Source organism: Zeus faber, assembly GCF_960531495.2.
Source record: "Zeus faber genome assembly, chromosome: 9".
NCBI classification, from domain to species: Eukaryota; Metazoa; Chordata; class Actinopteri; order Zeiformes; family Zeidae; genus Zeus; species Zeus faber.
Genome location: NC_137197.1, coordinates 17,434,023 through 17,441,679, shown reverse-complemented (window position 1 = coordinate 17,441,679; position 7,657 = coordinate 17,434,023).

The window sequence follows — 7,657 nt, the reverse complement described above, 5'->3', positions numbered from 1 at the left end:
TATCACAAAATGTTATGGTTTGATATGTTCCCCCATCTCTACTATTTCTACAATACAGTACATGGGACAATATCTGCATTCGAAATGCCCTGATAAAGAATCCAACTCCTTGATGATACTGAACTGTATGATAAACTGAAATGTTATAACAGACCAAAACTGTAGTTGTTAAATCAAACTATTATTATTGGATGTAATTCAGACCTTAAATGGTGATAAAATGGAGAACCGTGTCTCCCTGTCATGATATATTCGCTGCGCAAAGATATTCTTCCAGCGTCCAGTGGGAACGGTGGGAGGTAAACCCTCACTTGTCTCCTAACTCTACAGGGGAGTGGGATAAGATGTGAGAGGAGGGACGGGGGGTGAGGAGGTGAGATTAAACCCCCCCCCACCAACCCCCCACCACCCCCTCCGCCGGCACGATGAGGGCAAGTAAGGGCCGTGTCACACACTCCCCGCCCCGAGAGCAAACGCAATCTCAAGTGGTTATCCCACAGATCGAGGCCGTAAGCCACATGTTAGAGCCGATGCCGAATATCAGATTTGGAGGCTATATGGGGCATTACTTAGTGGGCGCCGAAAATATTTGGTCAGCGACAAATCGTTTGGGTTTTTTTTTTTTTTTTTTTTTTACCTCTAAGCAGGTCTTTCTTTGATTCGAGATCAAGCTCAAATTGTTCAAGCGAGTTCAAAACGATAACGGGACCCAACATGGAGAATTAGTCGCGCTCCAATATTTATTTTAGGAGTTTACTCACTAAGATCTGCCCATTATCTCTGTATGGCCTACATAGACATTAATCTGATGTTTGGCGTAAACACGTGAGGCTGACATGAGCCAAGGAAATTAAATGCAATAAATACAAGGTCTGTGTCCAAATAGTGTGTACAACCATTGTTTATTATTGGCCTTGATGGTTGAATTTACTTTGGTCCGTACGGAAAGACGTGTCATGTGAAATACTTGTATTTTTACTTGTAGTTTCTCTGTTTTTTTTGTTTGTTACGAGGCCGTTGAACCGCCTATACTCTCTATTTCTACCTCTCTATTTGTCTCTTTATTATTTCCCCAAAACACAGGCTTTAAAAGGGCAAGTAACGTGTTCCGTCTGTACACTTTTGTGAGTGGAAAACGTTTTTTTATTCAACTTTGTGTTTGCACTGCGGGTCTCCACTTACAAAATACACATTCAGGTGATTGCTGAAACACACAGGCACACACACACGCGCACACACACACACACGCACACACACACGCACGCACACACACACACACGCACACACGCACACACACACACACACACACACACACACCCACGCACAAAGGGGCAGCATTCAAACGTCAGCACTTGATGTTTAGGGTTAAGGAAAAAGACAAAGGGGACTTTATTGCTTTATCACAGTTTATTTCCTTATCGAGCCGACTCCGTCTCCCCCGCTCAGAGTCGTCTGGGCCCTCCACAAAAACCTCACGTGCAGCGAATATTACCAGTCTAAAGCCCGAGCTCACGGTTCCTTTCCGGTGAATGAGCGTGGGAATCCACTGACAACTGGTCGTCCACGGATCGGCCGGCATCCCTGCGCACATCACGTGCTGTACATGCGTGCATGCAACACACACACACACACACACACACACAAAAATACGCACACACATGTGTAAATGACTGATAATGATTTTAAAGAGGAGTAAAAAAAATACAGAGATACATGCATTTATAGTTCTTCCCTTTGTAAAACTATGTTATTTGTTTTTTTTTGCATATGTATCAGGTTGAAAGTGTGTTTGACTTGTTGAAAATGTCAGGCTGTACGACCCTACATAAAGCCTTGTAGGCCTTTTCACTGTCCGAATTTTGAGACATTTAATTCCCGAAATGAATTAACTTTAATAAACTTTGAAACTTTTACACATGTCTTCATATCTATTTTTTTGAATGATAATGGATTCGGACACAGACAATAAAAGAGCGTCATGTCATTGACCCTCACACACAGATGGAAAGAGGCTTTGTTATACATGCGTATGCAAAAGTACACACACAACATACAAAATAAAAAGCATAAATGGAAAAATACACGTGCACGCGCAGGCACGCACTCGCACTCAAACTATAATATCCCCCGACCCCTGTGTGTGTGTATGCGTGTGTGTCAGTTGTTCGGGTCACGTCTTGTGTCCTATCACTCCAACAGGACGACCTCTCAGGTTACACTTCAACATCTGCCAATTCTGACCCAGATCTCTCCTTCTGTACCGTAGCCTCTCTCTCTCACACACACACGCGCACACACACACACACACACGCGCGCGCACACACACACACACACACACACACACACACAGAAATACACACTAACACACACATGCACAATTACCCACCCCTTTGCCCCCAACCAGTTTTTTTTTTGTTTTTTTTTTACAATTTCGGTGCTTGCGAAGGAGATATGTAAGAGCCCAAACTGCAAAATCCGCTGCTTATTAGAGGAGGAAAAAAAGAAGATCCATACGGGGAGTTTCCGAGAATTTGTGTATTTACATGTTTCCCGAAACCCCTTTCACAACTTTCACCGACTTCAATCTGGGAAACCTTAGATTCATTTTTTTTTTTTTCAAAGAAATTCCCAAATGAGTTTGAGAGCAAATGTTTTGGTTTTGGGGGGGGGGACGACTCTGGAGGCACGTGTAAAACGAAGCCCTCGTTGCAGGGTTCTCTACAAGCGCTAAATGAGATGAATGCTCGTGCGCCTGTAACAGAGAAGTCATTACAGCGACATCATTAAATCTTCCCTTTGTGGCAGCGCCAGCTCGCTCCGTCATTAAGTTTAATTAAAGAGCGTGTAGGGCAGCTCATCCCGGGGAGTTATTACACGTAGGAAATTACATTTCTCTCGCTATCAGTTAGGCTGTGTACGGCGGGCCCTCCATCTCCCTCTTTCTCCCTGGGAAGAATCACAGCCTCCTGCCTCCTGCATGCGTACAAAACACAAAACACAAAACACACACGCATGCACATGTTCACACATAATGCGTGCGCAGCCGGCTGCACACGCCCGCACACACTGCCTCCGCACATTCCAGCGCCGATATGAATGGCAGACATTGATGCATCGCCCTTTGAGGCTTGTTCCTAGTGTGAGTGTTGTATTGAGCAGGTAAGTGGGAGCAGGTAAGATGATCTGCCCTGCGCCCCCCCCCTCCTACACACACACACACAGCCACACCCACACACACACACACACACACACACGAACACACACACACACACACACACACCGTTGCAATTGTTCCCCCTCTTTATGTTTTCCCATGTCTCTCCGCTTCCTGGGCCCCCTCAACTACCTGCCGGCGCATTCCTGCCCGGCCCTGTCAAATCCCTTTGTGTTCAATAGCTTTGTTGCTCTGTTCCCACTATCTCCCTTTTTTTTTTTATTAGCCTGTCTGTCTATTCATCTGTCGTTCTCTCTACCTATCTCTCTCTTTCTCAGTTCTTCACCAACCCCACTCACTCTCCCGAGTGCGTTATCTCAGGCCGCCCTCTGACAAACTAACAGACAGAAACTCTGGTCAACTGAATGTCACATGATGCTGAGTCTGTTTCAATCTATAAGAATATACTGTGTATATATATATATATATATATATATATACATAACATTATACTGTATATATGAAGCTATATCAAGATATGATTATGCTCCTCACAGCTGTTATTTCCTCACACATCAGTGGAAGTAGTTACTGTACTTAAGTACATTTTCCAAGTATCTGTACTTAGTATATTCAGTGTTGGAAACTTTACAATTTTACCCCACAACATTTCAAAACAAATATCTCTATTTTTTATTTTAGTACATTTCTAACACGGACGCATAACTTAAGTCAAAAATATGATCCGAATTTTGGCATCACTATGACACCGACAAATAATTAAAATTGTAAATTGTAATCAATATATGCAAGAGCACTTACATGCAGAAAATGGTTTGCTTTATGCCTCGTTATCAGCCCTGTCATATCAGGACGCTGGATCTGAAAAGTACTTCAGCTTTTCGTAGTTTAAGTACATTTACGTGCAAGTCCTTCATACTTTTATGTAAGTATAAATGTCAATGTGGTGCAAGTGGGTGTAGTTAAGTAGTAACTGTAACTTGTCGGAGTACTTCTTCTGCCACTGTCCTCATAAAATCTTAACATACATTTATTATTTTCCGGTGCCCTCACTGATGGTTTGATTTGGATCAGTAAAGTCTCTGATAAAGCCTCTGACACCCGTCCAAGCAGACTGAGATCTGGAGGCTTAACAGCTCAATGATGTGTTGGCACGATCTGGCAGATTTATTGGGGCGCCATCCTGCCTGGGAGAACGCCCTGGGAGCATTATTCGGCAGGTGATAAAGAGAGATTTACGGCCTGCGGATGGAGGCTTTCTTAAGTTCATCAAACGATCCCGCCACCGAGCAAACGGCATCACGTCTCTTCCCCCAGCACCGGCAGAAACAAAACGCATCAGTGGAGTTGTGTTGCAGTGTACTGTAAACAGCCCAATTTTTTTTTTATTTGTACTTAAAAGACAGTACTGTGATAAAAGTAAATATTCTGTTAAAAATTCCACTCCAATCAGAGTATCGAAGTACAACAGAATGTTGTGATGCAGTTTGACCCAAAATCCAATAAAATCTCAAGTTGGCCAAATTTAGTATTTTTTGAATTTTGAATAATACATTTATTTTCTTTTGAATCTTCAAGTTCATCACCAGCCATATGCTTATGAAAATAATTTAACAATTAATTGGTCAATTTTGGTATTAGGTTTTGTTGGTGTCATTATTTTGATGTAGTCCAACAGACATCATTACTAAAGTTGCATCTCGTCTTTATCTGCCCCTTACCTGCCACCAGTGGTTATCGGTTTTACAGATACATTTTTAGGAGCTCAAAGCATAAAGTCACTCAAAAATAAAATGGTGCTTAAGTACAGTAAGTCACTTCAGGTGAGGGAAAGGCTGGCTTCGGGAGGAAGGTCTTCCCAGATGTCAGTGGTTAGCGTCGCCCTCGTCTGTCGGCTTATTTCATGAGTTACTTAGTGACCCCCACCTCTGCTCCACAATTGGAGATTTAACTCTCCTTTCACCCCCTTCATCATGAGACCCCCACCTCTCCAGATCTTCTTCCCATCCTCCGTTTATCCCCAGGGCACATCCCCCCTTCCTCTGATCTTCTCCCCCAGTCACTGCCAGCTTCCCCCGGTCTGTTGTAGCGCCGTACCACCGACATCCTCACCCCTCTCCCCTCTCGCTCTTCCCCTCCCTGGGGGTGTCCCCCCGCTAAGAGTCAGGCTGGGTGGTCCTCCCCCGGCACCATGCAACCCCCTACTCCCCTTCCCCTCTCCCCCTCTGTCCTCCCCTGGGGTCAGGGGTCAGAGGTGAGCTCCAGTGGTGTGTGGGAAACGTGTTGGTGTGCGTGCTGTGCGGCACTCGGCCAGGAGAGGAGAGCGAGGGAGAGAGAGGGAGAGAGAGAGAGAGAGAGAAGGAGAGGAAGGGAAGGGGTTCAGGAGGCCCCCGTTTCCTCCCACAACCCGTCCAGGGCCTGTTAAATGGGGCTCCCGGGGTCAGTGGGACAGGGGGAAGGCAGGCGTGGTCCTGGTGTCTGTTACAGTTTTGATTTATTGGACCAATTTCTTCTCCAAACGTGGGGTTTGTTTGGGTTGTGGGGGAGAACCAAGCAGACAGGCTAAGGCTGAGGGGATCAGCAGAGACGGCATGCTTGAAGATGATGTGGGGGGTTTGTGTGAACTGTTTTTTTTCTGTGTGTCTGTACTTGTGCACATAATTTGTTTTAGTCCATGCGCATGTGAGTGACCACGCACCGTATCTGTATCTATGTGTGCGTGTGTAAATCCTGTGTGTGTTAACTGGGAGGGTTTATGAGGCACCATCCAGTCAGCGCTCGGGTCAAGGGGGTTGACAGTGTGTAACAAGTTTCTTGTCTTTTGTGGGGTGGAGAGAGATGGACCAGCAGGAAAGCAGAAAGGAAACCGGTCTTTACTGGACGTTTATTTCAGCAGGAAAAATCCTGTCTTTTCAGACAAGCTGAAAGTTCTCCAGATTGAAATGTGAACACGGGCTGCAACGTCACCCGGCTCTGGAATGGAAGCCCAACTTCGCTGTCAGGAGAGCGAGAGCCAGAGAGAGAGGGAGAGAGGCGAAACCAGAGTAGCCTTTCAAGACCCTGCTAATTACCCCAATCTCCTGCAGCTGCGTCCCCTGCCAGTTGCCAGTTCTGGCACCCCCACCTGCAGATGGCGCCAAACCCCCCCCCCCACACACTACCACATAGTGATTTATTTGAACAGTCAGCAGAAGCCGGTTATTTTACTGGCAAATTGCTGTGTATTTTATAAATGATGGCCTCCGTTCTCTCCAGTAGAGGATAACAAGCTGGGCTGGCAGGCGATACCTGGGCTGAGCTGGAAAAGCTGTGATAATAACAGCTTTGGGCAGACCAGGGAGGACACCCCAGGTCCAGTCATGCAACCTCTGGAAAAAAGCTCAGCAGCATAAACACACAGAGGCACACCGCTGCAAAGTGAGCGGTGGAATTGACAAACAAATTCCAAATCAGGTAAATTGTTAAACTTCTCTAAAGTCAATCTAAAGTGCATTTAGAATCCTCCAGTTTTAAAGAATAAATGAGCCTCTCCACAGTAAATATGCTTTGACACTTTAACATTATCTCAGGCACATTGAACAATATTTACATTACTAGTCGTAACTTTGTTTTTCTCCCCATAATGAACAAGCAGGACACCATGATCTAGGTCTTTATAAGTATGACTACTTTGGTTATTAAAGTAATATGAAATATTTGTGGATATTTAATAAAAAAAAACAACAACCAGCAAAACAAAATTAAATGTGATCCATTCCAGTTTCATCTTACAAAAAGACAATGTCGTGACAAGGCATGTATAGCAAACACTGCAATCAACGCAGGATTGCACAGAGACCCGCCTACATGAAAAATACCTATGAACACACCTTTATTATTGCATAATACGCACGGCAAACTCAAATGCAAAATGGAGTGGAAAGACTTCTTAGTGCCCCCTCCTATTAAAGCAACAATCCATGGAAACATGTTCCTGGTAACGTGCAGGTCCAGACACGGCAGCGTGCAGCGTATAGATAGTGGTAGACATATTGCTCAGAGGATCCGGACCAGACACCGTAGTTTTGCATCATCATGTCCCTCTGATGATGTAAGATATTTCATTGCTCTCAGTGTAAGGAATGTGAGTTATAATGAGCCTGGGGTGCTAATGAAGATGGAGGAGGAATCCTAGTTGTTTGTTGTGCATTGTATTAAGACCGAAAACAAAGAGTGGAGCGGAAAATGTTATGGATAATGATATGTGTATTCAGACTAAGCAGCTGTTCAGGAGAAGGTTACCTTCACTGTTATACAATATATATATATATATATATATATATATATATATATACTGTATATATATATACTAAGAACCATGAATCAATGGGTAAGCATTGCATAAATTAGGGCATTTAGTGTCTTTACAATGGTTGAAAATCAAGGCAGTTATTTTATTTTATTACCAATGTGCTTTATTTGGAAACATGTACACTGACTGGT